The sequence below is a fragment of the Chiloscyllium plagiosum genome, unplaced genomic scaffold (assembly GCF_037043375.1).
Source record: "Chiloscyllium plagiosum isolate Xiang-an unplaced genomic scaffold, Cpla_swu_hap1 HiC_scaffold_21, whole genome shotgun sequence".
Taxonomy (NCBI): domain Eukaryota; kingdom Metazoa; phylum Chordata; class Chondrichthyes; order Orectolobiformes; family Hemiscylliidae; genus Chiloscyllium; species Chiloscyllium plagiosum.
The window spans coordinates 57,456,350-57,475,011 of record NW_028270159.1 but is presented as its reverse complement, the minus strand read 5'-3'; the positions used below and the strand labels follow the sequence as shown (position 1 = coordinate 57,475,011).

General features: G+C 45.9%; 5 non-coding genes across 5 annotated transcripts; all 5 read right to left on the bottom strand.

Moving 5' to 3' along the window:
* Positions 1–4,821: 4,821 nt before the first annotated feature.
* trnal-caa (transfer RNA leucine (anticodon CAA)) lies at positions 4,822–4,904 on the bottom strand. The gene has a single exon. It is a non-coding gene; the product is annotated as a tRNA-Leu (tRNA).
* A 2,608-nt stretch (positions 4,905–7,512) lies between these two features.
* trnal-caa (transfer RNA leucine (anticodon CAA)) lies at positions 7,513–7,595 on the bottom strand. Its single transcript has one exon. It is a non-coding gene; the product is annotated as a tRNA-Leu (tRNA).
* Positions 7,596–10,197: 2,602 nt separating this feature from the next.
* On the bottom strand, positions 10,198–10,280 carry trnal-caa (transfer RNA leucine (anticodon CAA)). Its single transcript has one exon. It is a non-coding gene; the product is annotated as a tRNA-Leu (tRNA).
* A 2,591-nt stretch (positions 10,281–12,871) lies between these two features.
* On the bottom strand, positions 12,872–12,954 carry trnal-caa (transfer RNA leucine (anticodon CAA)). Its single transcript has one exon. It is a non-coding gene; the product is annotated as a tRNA-Leu (tRNA).
* Positions 12,955–15,556: 2,602 nt separating this feature from the next.
* Positions 15,557–15,639, bottom strand: trnal-caa (transfer RNA leucine (anticodon CAA)). Its single transcript has one exon. It is a non-coding gene; the product is annotated as a tRNA-Leu (tRNA).
* Between the last annotated feature and the right edge of the window lie 3,023 nt (positions 15,640–18,662).

Genomic DNA, 18,662 nt, shown 5'->3' with positions numbered 1-18,662 from the left:
CGCAACATTTCCTTTCGACAACATACTGGCAACACATCTTGATGGATGTCTGGCCATTTCTCATCTGAGTGAATGTGTGATGATCTCCATTTCCTCATTAAGACATCATGTTTAAGATAATAACATTCAGGGATACATTGAGATTCTTCTTCTTTGTGTGCCTTTTGATACAACTGCTTTAAATTTTCATCCTTCTGCTGTAACTCAGTTCATTTATCTGAGCAGAAGATGTCTGCATTGTCATGAATTAGCTATATAATTAACACAGAAAAATTGTATTTCTGGAGCTGAGAGCTGGTCCAGTGCTGGACCAATTTTTCATTCTTCAGTGGACACTTTAACCTCACTTTACATAGTTGAGCGCTTGTCTCACTGTGAATTCACAATACTAGCAGCTTTTCTGGCAATAATCCTTCAGAAGGACATAGTTTCTCATCTTCCAGCATCACACATTGAGAGGGTCATGTATATGTCAATATTGCAACCTCTTTTTCTGCTGCTCCTGGCCTATGAAAATAAACTTTACATTCGCAGGTGTATGGTTGAAGAAGATCTGGCACTACCTCCTTAACCAACCTCTGACCAGCTTGTACTGTTCTGGAGCAGCTTTCTAGACTCCACTGTACTTTCCATTACCAGTCCAACAAAATTCACTGACTGATCCTGTTTTCCTGCAACAGGCTTCCCGGTGCTTCTCCGAAACCACCAACTTTGGGTTCGGTGATTTCACGTGGCCTACTTTATTGCACTGAAAACACCGGGAATTTTTAACTTCTCTGTCCCCTTCAAGGGTTTCCTTTTTACCCCGTGGTAAGTTATCCTCAAGATCTTCACCGAGATCTATCTTTCCATTTCCGAAACCCCATAACCGACGTGTGTTGTACGATCCGAGTGGATAAAGTGCATTATTTGAAATCCACTGACGTTAGAGATTCGCATGCTGCTGATCACAGTATACTCTGCTGTTGCATTGCTGATGCACGGGCTTTCATGTTGGCAGTTAGAGACAATCCACACGCATGTTCTCGGTGCTGCTGAAGGAAGTTTGCTGCCTTTACTACCCTATAGCGTTGTAAGGATACTGTGCGATTTATGCTTGTTTATTAGACTTGAGGCACCTGTAACTATCAGTATGAGGGTTCTTGTGCAGGCCTGAGTGAGTGCCACTTGTCTAAACTATTCAACACGTTGTTACTGTGCGAAACTGCTCCCATCTCTCAGTTTCTTGGTTTTGTGTTGTGATTGAAGGCAGAAATGAAAAGATGGTTTACAAAATGTGAGAGTACATTTTCCCTTTCTGCCTGGCGTGTTACATTGTAAATTGACTTTGCAGAGTGACATCTGGCTTCTCCAGCTGGGATAAAAATTTATGCGCTGTGATATCTCGCAATTGGTTGTTGGTGAATTAGAACTGGTATGAAAATCTGATGTTGAGCAGACCGGTATTGTGACAATGATTGGAATGAAAAGGACATGCATGTCCAAAAAGGAGTCCTTGCAAACATGCTGGGCAATACTTTGCATTGCAGAGCATGGTTCAGGTAAAAAAGAAAGCACAAAGCAGCGAAGGGATGGGCCGACAGAATGACGTAATCACGGAATCACGCCTCAACGGAGAACGGAACAAGTACCCAGCGCCGGAGACCATTCGGCCACACGACCAACCACGCCGCTGCCCCGGAAATAGATCGGCCTGTTACGATAACTGCCATGTAAAACGAATGAATGAGACGTTTGTCGTCGAATAAATAGTGTGTCGTCAATCTTGTACTCTCCCTCCCTTCGGTGACCGGGATTCACAGATCAAAGCAGCAATTTCGATCGCAGCCCTCTGATGCATCTTTCAAAATAAAAGGATCCGCAAGGCAAATCAACGAGATTTCTGCTTCAGTGCATTAGGTTTGCATTCAATCAAAGTGACACGCATTGGGAGTAGGCAAAACCGAGGAACACTAGCTAGAGAGTAACAGCCAAACTGTCCAGTGAGCAACAAGAGACATGAAAGGGAGTCAGGCGAAACAAACTTTCGCATCGACAATAAATTGCAATCACAGACCGTTTGCATATCGCTGTTTCCCTGTTAACATACTTCCATGTTGTGAAACTGACTTTTAGTGCGAAGGGATGGCCCGCCAAAACGACGCAAACGCGGGCAGTGGTGGGATTCGAACCCACGCCTCAAGCTGAGACACGAACGTGAGTCCAGCGCCTTAGACCACTCGGCCACACAAGCCGCACTGCCGCCGTGCGGGCAATAGATCGGCCTGTTTCGATAACTGCCATGCAAAATCAATGAATGAGAGGTTTGCCGTCGAATAAATATTGCGTCGTCAATCGTACACTCTTGCTCCCTTCGGTGACAGGGATTCACAGACCAAAGCAGCAATTTGTACCGCAGACCGCTGATGCAACTTTCAAAATAAAAGGATCCGCAAGGCAAATCGACCAGATTTCTGCTTCAGTGCATTAGGTTTGCATGCAATCAAAATTGGGAGGAGGCAAAACCGAAGAACACTCGCTCTGGAATAACAGCCAAACTGTCCAGTGAGCAACAAGAGACATGAAAGGGAGTCAGGCGAAACAAATTTTCCCATTGACAATAAATTGCAATCACAGACCGTTTGCATATCGCTGTTTGTCTGTTAACATACTTCCAGTGTGTTGTGAAACTGCCTTTTAGTGCACCTCTAAATGAGGGCGCAGGAGATTAGTATCCGTATCCGCTGGCTTTACTTTCCATTCGCGTGCGGCAAAAACAAATACAGCGAATTTCCAGCATGTGAGAGAATGCTTTCCCTATCTGCCTATGACAAACTAATTATACATATCAGAGTCACATCATACTCGCAAACTGTGCCTTCTTGTGAACCTTAAAATCTCATTTAATGGTGAAGGACATCTGTTCTGATCGTTTGATTCTCACCGAAGAGAAATTGCTCAAATCATGAGAAGACAATGCATATGGACTGCAGGGCACTTCTCCAAATGATGACACTGAATCTAACGATGGTTGTCTAGCTGTTTGATCATCGAATTAGAAATAGCTGTGCGTTGATAGTTTTCTGTGTGTGGGTTGACGGCATACCCGGGGAACTGGTAAGATTTGGAAGACGTCTTCAACATCCAAGATCTGTACGGCCGAGTGACGGGGAAGGCTGTCTTGGTTAAAAAAAAAGCCCCTGGGCCCATCCCTGGCTGAGCCCGAAACACTCAGACTTCCGATTAACAGCCTAATGCGCAGGCCAGTTGGGTCACAATAAGCGACGGGCAGCCGAGGGGCAGAATCCCCTTTATCAGGTCGTCTGTTTCGGTTTGTATTCCCTGCGAGATTTTCATTGCTGCAAATGATCAAGGCCAACAACGATCGATTTTATAAAACCAAAGTTAAAAGACTGTATAGCTGCAAAGTCAAACGCTGCAGAGATTCACGAGCCCATTTCAAAGTGTAATATTTCGGCCAAGCAATAGTTACCACATTGGCTGAGTGCGCAAGTTGGCCATGTTTAGAAACAACAAAGCTGATTTTTTTTTGAATATAGTGAGTGAAAAGCGACTGAGACAAAACAAGGGAAGGCAATAATTCGGAAACGGGATGGATAATCTCACTGAAATCGCATGGGATTTTCGTGCGCCACCTTACAACAGGGATATTTGCAGATCTAGTACAATATACCAGCCGCTGTGAGCGGCCGAGTGGTTACGGCGATGAATTACGGAAGTGTTGGGTCTGTTCCCGTATCGGTTCCAAGCGTGTCAACTGCGATTCGCAGTGCTGGTGGACTTTTGAAACAAGTGCCCGCAAGTTGCCGATGATTCGAACGCACGCACAATTTCTCGTGGCTTTTTCCATCTCCATAAACACGCAGTGACTTTGCTTTGCTGTCATTTGGTATATTTTCATTTCGGTTCTCTGAGCACGTGAGAGGCCCATGTTTACAAAGAACAAACCTATTTCTGTTTTAACAAAGAGAGGAAAAAGCAAGAGAAAAGCATTCGGGTCCTGAAAGAGTTCTGGAATGCGGATGAGTTTCTTCGTGGAATCGGATGAGCTATTGGTCAGCATCTTCACAACAGCGATATTCCCCGATGAAACCCCATAACCGACGCGTGTTTTCCGGTCGGAATGGATAAACCGCCGGATTTGAAATCCACTGGGGTTGCCACTGGACAGATTCTCATGGTGCTGATTGCAGTTCGCTCTGCTCTTGCTTTGCTGATGCACGGGCTTTTCATGTTGGCAGTTAGAGACAATCCACACGCATGTTTTCGGTCCTGCTGAAGGACGTTTGCTGCCTTTACTATCTGTAGCGTTGTAAGTTCTATGTGCGATTTATGCCTTTTTGTTAGACTTGAGGCACCTGTACCTATCAGTATGTGTGTTCTTGTGCAGGCCTGAGTGAGTGGCACTTGTCCGAACTATTCAACACGTTGTTACTGTGCGAAACTGCTCCAATCTCTCAGTTTCCTGGCTTTATGTTGTGATTGAGGGCAGAAATGAAAAGATGGTTGACGAAATGTGAGAGTACAATTTCCCTTTCTGCCTGGCGTGTTAGAGAGCATTTTGAGTTTGCAGAGTGACTTGTGGCTTCTCCAGCTGGGATAAAACTCAGCGATGATTCGAAACTGTGTGATGATTCGCAAAATATTGTTGGTGAATTAGAACTGGTATGATAATCTGATGTCGAGCAGACCGATATTGTGACAATGATTGGAATGAAAAGGACCGCACGTCGGAAAAGGAATCGCTCGCCAGCGGACGGCTGCGCTCGTAAACACAGTCCGTACAAGCGAAGGGATGGCCCACCAGAACGACGCGAACGCTAGTAGTGGTGGGATTCGAACCCACGCCTCAAGGTGAGACTGGAACTTGAGTCCAGCGCCTTAGACCACTCGGCCACACTACCCGCTCTGGAGCCGAGCCGGCAATAGATCGGCCTGTTTCGATAACTGCCATGCAAAATCAATGAATGAGAGGTTTGCCGTCGAATAAATATTGTGTCGTCAATCGTACACTCTTGCCCCCTTCGGTGACAGGGATTCACAGACCAAAGCAGCAATTTGTACCGCAGACCTCTGATGCAACTTTCAAAATAAAAGGATCCGCAAGGCAAATCGACCAGATTTCTGCTTCAGTGCATTAGGTTTGCATGCAATCAAAATTGGGAGGAGGCAAAACCGAAGAACACTCGCTCTGGAGTAACAGCCAAACTGTCCTGTGAGCAACAAGAGACATGAAAGGGAGTCAGGCGAAACAAATTTTCCCATTGACAATAAATTGCAATCACAGACCGTTTGCATATCGCTGTTTGTCTGTTAACATACTTCCAGTGTGTTGTGAAACTGCCTTTTAGTGCACCTCTAAATGAGGGCGCAGGAGATTAGTATCCGTATCCGCTGGCTTTACTTTCCATTCGCGTGCGGCAAAAACAAATGCAGCGAATTTCCAGCATGTGAGAGAATGCTTTCCCTATCTGCCTATGACAAACTAATTATACATATCAGAGTCACACCATATTCACAACCTGTGCCTTCTTGTGAACCTTAAAATCTCATTTAATGGTGAAGGACATCTGTTCTGATCGTTTGATTCTCACCGAAGTGAAATTGCTCAAATCATGAGAAGACAATGCATATGGACTGCAGGGCACTTCTCCAAATGATGACACTGAATCTAACGATGGTTGTCTAGCTGTTTGATCATCGTATTAGAAATAGCTGTGCGTTGATAGTTTTCTGTGTGTGGGTTGACGGCATACCCGGGGAACTGGTAAGATTTGGAAGACATCTTCAACATCCAAGATCTGTACGGCCGAGTGACAGGGAATGCTGTCTTGGCGAAAAAAAAAGCCCCTGAGCCCATTCCTGGCTGAGCCCGAAACACTCAGACTTCCGATTAACAGCCTAATGCGCTGGCCAGTTGGGTCACAATAAGCGACGGGCAGCCGATGGGCAGGATCCCCTTTATCAGGTAGTCTGTTTCGGTTTGTATTCTCTGCGAGATTTTCATTGCTGCAAATGATCAAGGCCAACATCGATCGATTTTACAAAACCAAAGTTAAAAGACTGTATAGTTGCAAAGTCAAACGCTGCAGAGATTCACGAGCCCATTTCAAAGTGCAATATTTCGGCCAAGCAATAGTTACCACATTGGCTGAGTGCGCAAGTTGGCCATGTTTAGAAACAACAAAGCTGATTTTTTTTTGAAGATAGTGAGTGAAAAGCGACTGAGACAAAACAAAGGAAGGCAATAATTCGGGAACGGGATGGACTATCTCACTGAAATCGCATGGGATTTTCGTGCGCCACCTTAAAACAGGGATATTTGCAGATCTAGTACAATATACCAGCCGCTGTGAGCAATGCGCTTTGCTGAAGCGTGTCCGAGTGGTTACGGCGATGAATTACGGAAGTGTTGGGTCTGTTCCCGTATCGGTTCCAAGCGTGTCAACTGCGATTCGCAGTGCTGGTGGACTTTTGAAACAAGTGCCCGCAAGTTGCCGATGATTCGAACGCACGCACAATTTCTCGTGGCTTTTTCCATCTCCATAAACACGCAGTGACTTTGCTTTGCTGTCATTTGGTATATTTTCATTTCGGTTCTCTGAGCACGTGAGAGGCCCATGTTTACAAAGAACAAACCTGTTTCTGTTTTAACAAAGAGAGGAAAAAGCAAGAGAAAAGCATTCGGGTCCTGAAAGAGTTCTGGAATGCGGATGAGTTTCTTCGTGGAATCGGATGAGCTATTGGTCAGCATCTTCACAACAGCGATATTCCCCGATGAAACCCCATAACCGACGCGTGTTTTCCGGTCGGAATGGATAAACCGCCGGATTTGAAATCCACTGGGGTTGCCACTGGACAGATTCTCATGGTGCTGATTGCAGTTCGCTCTGCTCTTGCTTTGCTGATGCACGGGCTTTTCATGTTGGCAGTTAGAGACAATCCACACGCATGTTTTCGGTCCTGCTGAAGGACGTTTGCTGCCTTTACTATCTGTAGCGTTGTAAGTTATATGTGCGATTTATGCCTTTTTGTTAGACTTGAGGCACCTGTACCTATCAGTATGTGTGTTCTTGTGCAGGCCTGAGTGAGTGGCACTTGTCCGAACTATTCAACACGTTGTTACTGTGCGAAACTGCTCCAATCTCTCAGTTTCCTGGCTTTATGTTGTGATTGAGGGCAGAAATGAAAAGATGGTTGACTAAATGTGAGAGTACAATTTCCCTTTCTGCCTGGCGTGTTAGAGAGCATTTTGAGTTTGCAGAGTGACTTGTGGCTTCTCCAGCTGGGATAGAACTCAGCGATGATTCGAAACTGTGTGATGATTCGCAAAATATTGTTGGTGAATTAGAACTGGTATGATAATCTGATGTCGAGCAGACCGATATTGTGACAATGATTGGAATGAAAAGGACCGCACGTCGGAAAAGGAATCGCTCGCCAGCGGACAGCTGCGCTCGTAAACACAGTCTGTACAAGCGAAGGCATGGCCCACCAGAACGACGCGAACGCTGGTAGCGGTGGGATTCGAACCCACGCCTCAAGCTGAGACTGGAACTTGAGTCCAGCGCCTTAGACCACTCGGCCACACTACCCGCTCTGCCGCCGAGCCGGCAATAGATCGGCCTGTTTCGATAACTGCCATGCAAAATCAATGAATGAGAGGTTTGCCGTCGAATAAATATTGTGTCGTCAATCGTACACTCTTGCCCCCTTCGGTGACAGGGATTCACAGACCAAAGCAGCAATTTGTACCGCAGACCTCTGATGCAACTTTCAAAATAAAAGGATCCGCAAGGCAAATCGACCAGATTTCTGCTTCAGTGCATTAGGTTTGCATGCAATCAAAATTGGGAGGAGGCAAAACCGAAGAACACTCGCTCTGGAGTAACAGCCAAACTGTCCTGTGAGCAACAAGAGACATGAAAGGGAGTCAGGCGAAACAAATTTTCCCATTGACAATAAATTGCAATCACAGACCGTTTGCATATCGCTGTTTGTCTGTTAACATACTTCCAGTGTGTTGTGAAACTGCCTTTTAGTGCACCTCTAAATGAGGGCGCAGGAGATTAGTATCCGCTGGCTGTACTTTCCATTCGCGTGCGGCAAAAACAAATGCAGCGAATTTCCAGCATGTGAGAGAATGCTTTCCCTGTCTGCCTATGACAAACTAATTATACATATCAGAGTCACACCATACTCACAACCTGTGCCTTCTTGTGAACCTTAAAATCTCATTTAATGGTGAAGGACATCTGTTCTGATCGTTTGATTCTCACCGAAGAGAAATTGCTCAAATCATGAGAAGACAATGCATATGGACTGCAGGGCACTTCTCCAAATGATGACACTGAATCTAACGATGGTTGTCTAGCTGTTTGATCATCGTATTAGAAATAGCTGTGCGTTGATAGTTTTCTGTGTGTGGGTTGACGGCATACCCGGGGAACTGGTAAGATTTGGAAGACATCTTCAACATCCAAGATCTGTACGGCCGAGTGATAGGGAATGCTGTCTTGGCGAAAAAAAAAGCCCCTGAGCCCATTCCTGGCTGAGCCCGAAACACTCAGACTTCCGATTAACAGCCGAATGCGCAGGCCAGTTGGGTCACAATAAGCGACGGGCAGCCGAGGGGCAGGATCCCCTTTATCAGGTAGTCTGTTTCGGTTTGTATTCTCTGCGAGATTTTCATTGCTGCAAATGATCAAGGCCAACATCGATCGATTTTACAAAACCAAAGTTAAAAGACTGTATAGTTGCAAAGTCAAACGCTGCAGAGATTCACGAGCCCATTTCAAAGTACAATATTTCGGCCAAGCAATAGTTACCACATTGGCTGAGTGCGCAAGTTGGCCATGTTTAGAAACAACAAAGCTGATTTTTTGTTGAAGATAGTGAGTGAAAAGCGACTGAGACAAAACAAAGGAAGGCAATAATTCGGGAACGGGATGGACTATCTCACTGAAATCGCATGGGATTTTCGTGCGCCACCTTAAAACAGGGATATTTGCAGATCTAGTACAATATACCAGCCGCTGTGAGCAATGCGCTTTGCTGAAGCGTGTCCGAGTGGTTACGGCGATGAATTACGGAAGTGTTGGGTCTGTTCCCGTATCGGTTCCAAGCGTGTCAACTGCGATTCGCAGTGCTGGTGGACTTTTGAAACAAGTGCCCGCAAGTTGCCGATGATTCGAACGCACGCACAATTTCTCGTGGCTTTTTCCATCTCCATAAACACGCAGTGACTTTGCTTTGCTGTCATTTGGTATATTTTCATTTCGGTTCTCTGAGCACGTGAGAGGCCCATGTTTACAAAGAACAAACCTGTTTCTGTTTTAACAAAGAGAGGAAAAAGCAAGAGAAAAGCATTCGGGTCCTGAAAGAGTTCTGGAATGCGGATGAGTTTCTTCGTGGAATCGGATGAGCTATTGGTCAGCATCTTCACAACAGCGATATTCCCCGATGAAACCCCATAACCGACGCGTGTTTTCCGGTCGGAATGGATAAACCGCCGGATTTGAAATCCACTGGGGTTGCCACTGGACAGATTCTCATGGTGCTGATTGCAGTTCGCTCTGCTCTTGCTTTGCTGATGCACGGGCTTTTCATGTTGGCAGTTAGAGACAATCCACACGCATGTTTTCGGTCCTGCTGAAGGACGTTTGCTGCCTTTACTATCTGTAGCGTTGTAAGTTCTATGTGCGATTTATGCCTTTTTGTTAGACTTGAGGCACCTGTACCTATCAGTATGTGTGTTCTTGTGCAGGCCTGAGTGAGTGGCACTTGTCCGAACTATTCAACACGTTGTTACTGTGCGAAACTGCTCCAATCTCTCAGTTTCCTGGCTTTATGTTGTGATTGAGGGCAGAAATGAAAAGATGGTTGACTAAATGTGAGAGTACAATTTCCCTTTCTGCCTGGCGTGTTAGAGAGCATTTTGAGTTTGCAGAGTGACTTGTGGCTTCTCCAGCTGGGATAGAACTCAGCGATGATTCGAAACTGTGTGATGATTCGCAAAATATTGTTGGTGAATTAGAACTGGTATGATAATCTGATGTCGAGCAGACCGATATTGTGACAATGATTGGAATGAAAAGGACCGCACGTCGGAAAAGGAATCGCTCGCCAGCGGACGGCTGCGCTCGTAAACACAGTCTGTACAAGCGAAGGGATGGCCCACCAGAACGACGCGAACGCTGGTAGCGGTGGGATTCGAACCCACGCCTCAAGCTGAGACTGGAACTTGAGTCCAGCGCCTTAGACCACTCGGCCACACTACCCGCTCTGCCGCCGAGCCGGCAATAGATCGGCCTGTTTCGATAACTGCCATGCAAAATCAATGAATGAGAGGTTTGCCGTCGAATAAATATTGTGTCGTCAATCGTACACTCTTGCCCCCTTCGGTGACAGGGATTCACAGACCAAAGCAGCAATTTGTACCGCAGACCTCTGATGCAACTTTCAAAATAAAAGGATCCGCAAGGCAAATCGACCAGATTTCTGCATCAGTGCATTAGGTTTGCATGCAATCAAAATTGGGAGGAGGCAAAACCGAAGAACACTCGCTCTGGAGTAACAGCCAAACTGTCCAGTGAGCAACAAGAGACATGAAAGGGAGTCAGGCGAAACAAATTTTCCCATTGACAATAAATTGCAATCTCAGACCGTTTGCATATCGCTGTTTGTCTGTTAACATACTTCCAGTGTGTTGTGAAACTGCCTTTTCATGCACCTCTAAATGAGGGCGCAGGAGATTAGTATCCGCTGGCTTTACTTTCCATTCGCGTGCGGCAAAAACAAATGCAGCGAATTTCCAGCATGTGAGAGAATGCTTTCCCTATCTGCCTATGACAAACTAATTATACATATCAGAGTCACACCATACTCACAACCTGTGCCTTCTTGTGAACCTTAAAATCTCATTTAATGGTGAAGGACATCTGTTCTGATCGTTTGATTCTCACCGAAGAGAAATTGCTCAAATCATGAGAAGACAATGCATATGGACTGCAGGGCACTTCTCCAAATGATGACACTGAATCTAACGATGGTTGTCTAGCTGTTTGATCATCGTATTAGAAATAGCTGTGCGTTGATAGTTTTCTGTGTGTGGGTTGACGGCATACCCGGGGAACTGGTAAGATTTGGAAGACATCTTCAACATCCAAGATCTGTACGGCCGAGTGATAGGGAATGCTGTCTTGGCGAAAAAAAAAGCCCCTGAGCCCATTCCTGGCTGAGCCCGAAACACTCAGACTTCCGATTAACAGCCGAATGCGCAGGCCAGTTGGGTCACAATAAGCGACGGGCAGCCGAGGGGCAGGATCCCCTTTATCAGGTAGTCTGTTTCGGTTTGTATTCTCTGCGAGATTTTCATTGCTGCAAATGATCAAGGCCATCATCGATGATTTTACAAAACCAAAGTTAAAAGACTGTATAGTTGCAAAGTCAAACGCTGCAGAGATTCACGAGCCCATTTCAAAGTGCAATATTTCGGCCAAGCAATAGTTACCACATTGGCTGAGTGCGCAAGTTGGCCATGTTTAGAAACAACAAAGCTGATTTTTTTTTTTGAAGATAGTGAGTGAAAAGCGACTGAGACAAAACAAAGGAAGGCAATAATTCGGGAACGGGATGGACTATCTCACTGAAATCGCATGGGATTTTCGTGCGCCACCTTAAAACAGGTCTAGTACAATATACCAGCCGCTGTGAGCAATGCGCTTTGCTGAAGCGTGTCCGAGTGGTTACGGCGATGAATTACGGAAGTGTTGGGTCTGTTCCCGTATCGGTTCCAAGCGTGTCAACTGCGATTCGCAGTGCTGGTGGACTTTTGAAACAAGTGCCCGCAAGTTGCCGATGATTCGAACGCACGCACAATTTCTCGTGGCTTTTTCCATCTCCATAAACACGCAGTGACTTTGCTTTGCTGTCATTTGGTATATTTTCATTTCGGTTCTCTGAGCACGTGAGAGGCCCATGTTTACAAAGAACAAACCTGTTTCTGTTTTAACAAAGAGAGGAAAAAGCAAGAGAAAAGCATTCGGGTCCTGAAAGAGTTCTGGAATGCGGATGAGTTTCTTCGTGGAATCGGATGAGCTATTGGTCAGCATCTTCACAACAGCGATATTCCCCGATGAAACCCCATAACCGACGCGTGTTTTCCGGTCGGAATGGATAAACCGCCGGATTTGAAATCCACTGGGGTTGCCACTGGACAGATTCTCATGGTGCTGATTGCAGTTCGCTCTGCTCTTGCTTTGCTGATGCACGGGCTTTTCATGTTGGCAGTTAGAGACAATCCACACGCATGTTTTCGGTCCTGCTGAAGGACGTTTGCTGCCTTTACTATCTGTAGCGTTGTAAGTTCTATGTGCGATTTATGCCTTTTTGTTAGACTTGAGGCACCTGTACCTATCAGTATGTGTGTTCTTGTGCAGGCCTGAGTGAGTGGCACTTGTCCGAACTATTCAACACGTTGTTACTGTGCGAAACTGCTCCAACCTCTCAGTTTCCTGGCTTTATGTTGTGATTGAGGGCAGAAATGAAAAGATGGTTGACTAAATGTGAGAGTACAATTTCCCTTTCTGCCTGGCGTGTTAGAGAGCATTTTGAGTTTGCAGAGTGACTTGTGGCTTCTCCAGCTGGGATAAAACTCAGCGATGATTCGAAACTGTGTGATGATTCGCAAAATATTGTTGGTGAATTAGAACTGGTATGATAATCTGATGTCGAGCAGACCGATATTGTGACAATGATTGGAATGAAAAGGACCGCACGTCGGAAAAGGAATCGCTCGCCAGCGGACGGCTGCGCTCGTAAACACAGTCCGTACAAGCGAAGGGATGGCCCACCAGAACGACGCGAACGCTAGTAGTGGTGGGATTCGAACCCACGCCTCAAGGTGAGACTGGAACTTGAGTCCAGCGACTTAGACCACTCGGCCACACTACCCGCTCTGGAGCCGAGCGGGCAATAGATCGGCCTGTTTCGATAACTGCCATGCAAAATCAATGAATGAGAGGTTTGCCGTCGAATAAATATTGTGTCGTCAATCGTACACTCTTGCCCCCTTCGGTGACAGGGATTCACAGACCAAAGCAGCAATTTGTACCGCAGACCTCTGATGCAACTTTCAAAATAAAAGGATCCGCAAGGCAAATCGACCAGATTTCTGCTTCAGTGCATTAGGTTTGCATGCAATCAAAATTGGGAGGAGGCAAAACCGAAGAACACTCGCTCTGGAGTAACAGCCAAACTGTCCTGTGAGCAACAAGAGACATGAAAGGGAGTCAGGCGAAACAAATTTTCCCATTGACAATAAATTGCAATCACAGACCGTTTGCATATCGCTGTTTGTCTGTTAACATACTTCCAGTGTGTTGTGAAACTGCCTTTTAGTGCACCTCTAAATGAGGGCGCAGGAGATTAGTATCCGCTGGCTTTACTTTCCATTCGCGTGCGGCAAAAACAAATGCAGCGAATTTCCAGCATGTGAGAGAATGCTTTCCCTATCTGCCTATGACAAACTAATTATACATATCAGAGTCACACCATACTCACAACCTGTGCCTTCTTGTGAACCTTAAAATCTCATTTAATGGTGAAGGACATCTGTTCTGATCGTTTGATTCTCACCGAAGAGAAATTGCTCAAATCATGAGAAGACAATGCATATGGACTGCAGGGCACTTCTCCAAATGATGACACTGAATCTAACGATGGTTGTCTAGCTGTTTGATCATCGTATTAGAAATAGCTGTGCGTTGATAGTTTTCTGTGTGTGGGTTGACGGCATACCCGGGGAACTGGTAAGATTTGGAAGACATCTTCAACATCCAAGATCTGTACGGCCGAGTGATAGGGAATGCTGTCTTGGCGAAAAAAAAAGCCCCTGAGCCCATTCCTGGCTGAGCCCGAAACACTCAGACTTCCGATTAACAGCCGAATGCGCAGGCCAGTTGGGTCACAATAAGCGACGGGCAGCCGAGGGGCAGGATCCCCTTTATCAGGTAGTCTGTTTCGGTTTGTATTCTCTGCGAGATTTTCATTGCTGCAAATGATCAAGGCCATCATCGATGATTTTACAAAACCAAAGTTAAAAGACTGTATAGTTGCAAAGTCAAACGCTGCAGAGATTCACGAGCCCATTTCAAAGTGCAATATTTCGGCCAAGCAATAGTTACCACATTGGCTGAGTGCGCAAGTTGGCCATGTTTAGAAACAACAAAGCTGATTTTTTTTTTGAAGATAGTGAGTGAAAAGCGACTGAGACAAAACAAAGGAAGGCAATAATTCGGGAACGGGATGGACTATCTCACTGAAATCGCATGGGATTTTCGTGCGCCACCTTAAAACAGGGATATTTGCAGATCTAGTACAATATACCAGCCGCTGTGAGCAATGCGCTTTGCTGAAGCGTGTCCGAGTGGTTACGGCGATGAATTACGGAAGTGTTGGGTCTGTTCCCGTATCGGTTCCAAGCGTGTCAACTGCGATTCGCAGTGCTGGTGGACTTTTGAAACAAGTGCCCGCAAGTTGCCGATGATTCGAACGCACGCACAATTTCTCGTGGCTTTTTCCATCTCCATAAACACGCAGTGACTTTGCTTTGCTGTCATTTGGTATATTTTCATTTCGGTTCTCTGAGCACGTGAGAGGCCCATGTTTACAAAGAACAAACCTGTTTCTGTTTTAACAAAGAGAGGAAAAAGCAAGAGAAAAGCATTCGGGTCCTGAAAGAGTTCTGGAATGCGGATGAGTTTCTTCGTGGAATCGGATGAGCTATTGGTCAGCATCTTCACAACAGCGATATTCCCCGATGAAACCCCATAACCGACGCGTGTTTTCCGGTCGGAATGGATAAACCGCCGGATTTGAAATCCACTGGGGTTGCCACTGGACAGATTCTCATGGTGCTGATTGCAGTTCGCTCTGCTCTTGCTTTGCTGATGCACGGGCTTTTCATGTTGGCAGTTAGAGACAATCCACACGCATGTTTTCGGTCCTGCTGAAGGACGTTTGCTGCCTTTACTATCTGTAGCGTTGTAAGTTCTATGTGCGATTTATGCCTTTTTGTTAGACTTGAGGCACCTGTACCTATCAGTATGTGTGTTCTTGTGCAGGCCTGAGTGAGTGGCACTTGTCCGAACTATTCAACACGTTGTTACTGTGCGAAACTGCTCCAACCTCTCAGTTTCCTGGCTTTATGTTGTGATTGAGGGCAGAAATGAAAAGATGGTTGACTAAATGTGAGAGTACAATTTCCCTTTCTGCCTGGCGTGTTAGAGAGCATTTTGAGTTTGCAGAGTGACTTGTGGCTTCTCCAGCTGGGATAAAACTCAGCGATGATTCGAAACTGTGTGATGATTCGCAAAATATTGTTGGTGAATTAGAACTGGTATGATAATCTGATGTCGAGCAGACCGATATTGTGACAATGATTGGAATGAAAAGGACCGCACGTCGGAAAAGGAATCGCTCGCCAGCGGACGGCTGCGCTCGTAAACACAGTCCGTACAAGCGAAGGGATGGCCCACCAGAACGACGCGAACGCTAGTAGTGGTGGGATTCGAACCCACGCCTCAAGGTGAGACTGGAACTTGAGTCCAGCGACTTAGACCACTCGGCCACACTACCCGCTCTGGAGTCGAGCGGGCAATAGATCGGCCTGTTTCGATAACTGCCATGCAAAATCAATGAATGAGAGGTTTGCCGTCGAATAAATATTGTGTCGTCAATCGTACACTCTTGCCCCCTTCGGTGACAGGGATTCACAGACCAAAGCAGCAATTTGTACCGCAGACCTCTGATGCAACTTTCAAAATAAAAGGATCCGCAAGGCAAATCGACCAGATTTCTGCTTCAGTGCATTAGGTTTGCATGCAATCAAAATTGGGAGGAGGCAAAACCGAAGAACACTCGCTCTGGAGTAACAGCCAAACTGTCCTGTGAGCAACAAGAGACATGAAAGGGAGTCAGGCGAAACAAATTTTCCCATTGACAATAAATTGCAATCACAGACCGTTTGCATATCGCTGTTTGTCTGTTAACATACTTCCAGTGTGTTGTGAAACTGCCTTTTAGTGCACCTCTAAATGAGGGCGCAGGAGATTAGTATCCGTATCCGCTGGCTTTACTTTCCATTCGCGTGCGGCAAAAACAAATGCAGCGAATTTCCAGCATGTGAGAGAATGCTTTCCCTATCTGCCTATGACAAACTAATTATACATATCAGAGTCACACCATATTCACAACCTGTGCCTTCTTGTGAACCTTAAAATCTCATTTAATGGTGAAGGACATCTGTTCTGATCGTTTGATTCTCACCGAAGTGAAATTGCTCAAATCATGAGAAGACAATGCATATGGACTGCAGGGCACTTCTCCAAATGATGACACTGAATCTAACGATGGTTGTCTAGCTGTTTGATCATCGTATTAGAAATAGCTGTGCGTTGATAGTTTTCTGTGTGTGGGTTGACGGCATACCCGGGGAACTGGTAAGATTTGGAAGACATCTTCAACATCCAAGATCTGTACGGCCGAGTGACAGGGAATGCTGTCTTGGCGAAAAAAAAAGCCCCTGAGCCCATTCCTGGCTGAGCCCGAAACACTCAGACTTCCGATTAACAGCCTAATGCGCTGGCCAGTTGGGTCACAATAAGCGACGGGCAGCCGATGGGCAGGATCCCCTTTATCAGGTAGTCTGTTTCGGTTTGTATTCTCTGCGAGATTTTCATTGCTGCAAATGATCAAGGCCAACATCGATCGATTTTACAAAACCAAAGTTAAAAGACTGTATAGTTGCAAAGTCAAACGCTGCAGAGATTCACGAGCCCATTTCAAAGTGCAATATTTCGGCCAAGCAATAGTTACCACATTGGCTGAGTGCGCAAGTTGGCCATGTTTAGAAACAACAAAGCTGATTTTTTTTTGAAGATAGTGAGTGAAAAGCGACTGAGACAAAACAAAGGAAGGCAATAATTCGGGAACGGGATGGACTATCTCACTGAAATCGCATGGGATTTTCGTGCGCCACCTTAAAACAGGGATATTTGCAGATCTAGTACAATATACCAGCCGCTGTGAGCAATGCGCTTTGCTGAAGCGTGTCCGAGTGGTTACGGCGATGAATTACGGAAGTGTTGGGTCTGTTCCCGTATCGGTTCCAAGCGTGTCAACTGCGATTCGCAGTGCTGGTGGACTTTTGAAACAAGTGCCCGCAAGTTGCCGATGATTCGAACGCACGCACAATTTCTCGTGGCTTTTTCCATCTCCATAAACACGCAGTGACTTTGCTTTGCTGTCATTTGGTATATTTTCATTTCGGTTCTCTGAGCACGTGAGAGGCCCATGTTTACAAAGAACAAACCTGTTTCTGTTTTAACAAAGAGAGGAAAAAGCAAGAGAAAAGCATTCGGGTCCTGAAAGAGTTCTGGAATGCGGATGAGTTTCTTCGTGGAATCGGATGAGCTATTGGTCAGCATCTTCACAACAGCGATATTCCCCGATGAAACCCCATAACCGACGCGTGTTTTCCGGTCGGAATGGATAAACCGCCGGATTTGAAATCCACTGGGGTTGCCACTGGACAGATTCTCATGGTGCTGATTGCAGTTCGCTCTGCTCTTGCTTTGCTGATGCACGGGCTTTTCATGTTGGCAGTTAGAGACAATCCACACGCATGTTTTCGGTCCTGCTGAAGGACGTTTGCTGCCTTTACTATCTGTAGCGTTGTAAGTTCTATGTGCGATTTATGCCTTTTTGTTAGACTTGAGGCACCTGTACCTATCAGTATGTGTGTTCTTGTGCAGGCCTGAGTGAGTGGCACTTGTCCGAACTATTCAACACGTTGTTACTGTGCGAAACTGCTCCAACCTCTCAGTTTCCTGGCTTTATGTTGTGATTGAGGGCAGAAATGAAAAGATGGTTGACTAAATGTGAGAGTACAATTTCCCTTTCTGCCTGGCGTGTTAGAGAGCATTTTGAGTTTGCAGAGTGACTTGTGGCTTCTCCAGCTGGGATAAAACTCAGCGATGATTCGAAACTGTGTGATGATTCGCAAAATATTGTTGGTGAATTAGAACTGGTATGATAATCTGATGTCGAGCAGACCGATATTGTGACAATGATTGGAATGAAAAGGACCGCACGTCGGAAAAGGAATCGCTCGCCAGCGGACGGCTGCGCTCGTAAACACAGTCCGTACAAGCGAAGGGATGGCCCACCAGAACGACGCGAACGCTAGTAGTGGAGGGATTCGAACCCACGCCTCAAGGTGAGACTCGAACTTGAGTCCAGCGACTTAGACCACTCGGCCACACTACCCGCTCTGGAGCCGAGCGGGCAATAGATCGGCCTGTTTCGATAACTGCCATGCAAAATCAATGAATGAGAGGTTTGCCGTCGAATAAATATTGTGTCGTCAATCGTACACTCTTGCCCCCTTCGGTGACAGGGATTCACAGACCAAAGCAGCAATTTGTACCGCAGACCTCTGATGCAACTTTCAAAATAAAAGGATCCGCAAGGCAAATCGACCAGATTTCTGCTTCAGTGCATTAGGTTTGCATGCAATCAAAATTGGGAGGAGGCAAAACCGAAGAACACTCGCTCTGGAGTAACAGCCAAACTGTCCTGTGAGCAACAAGAGACATGAA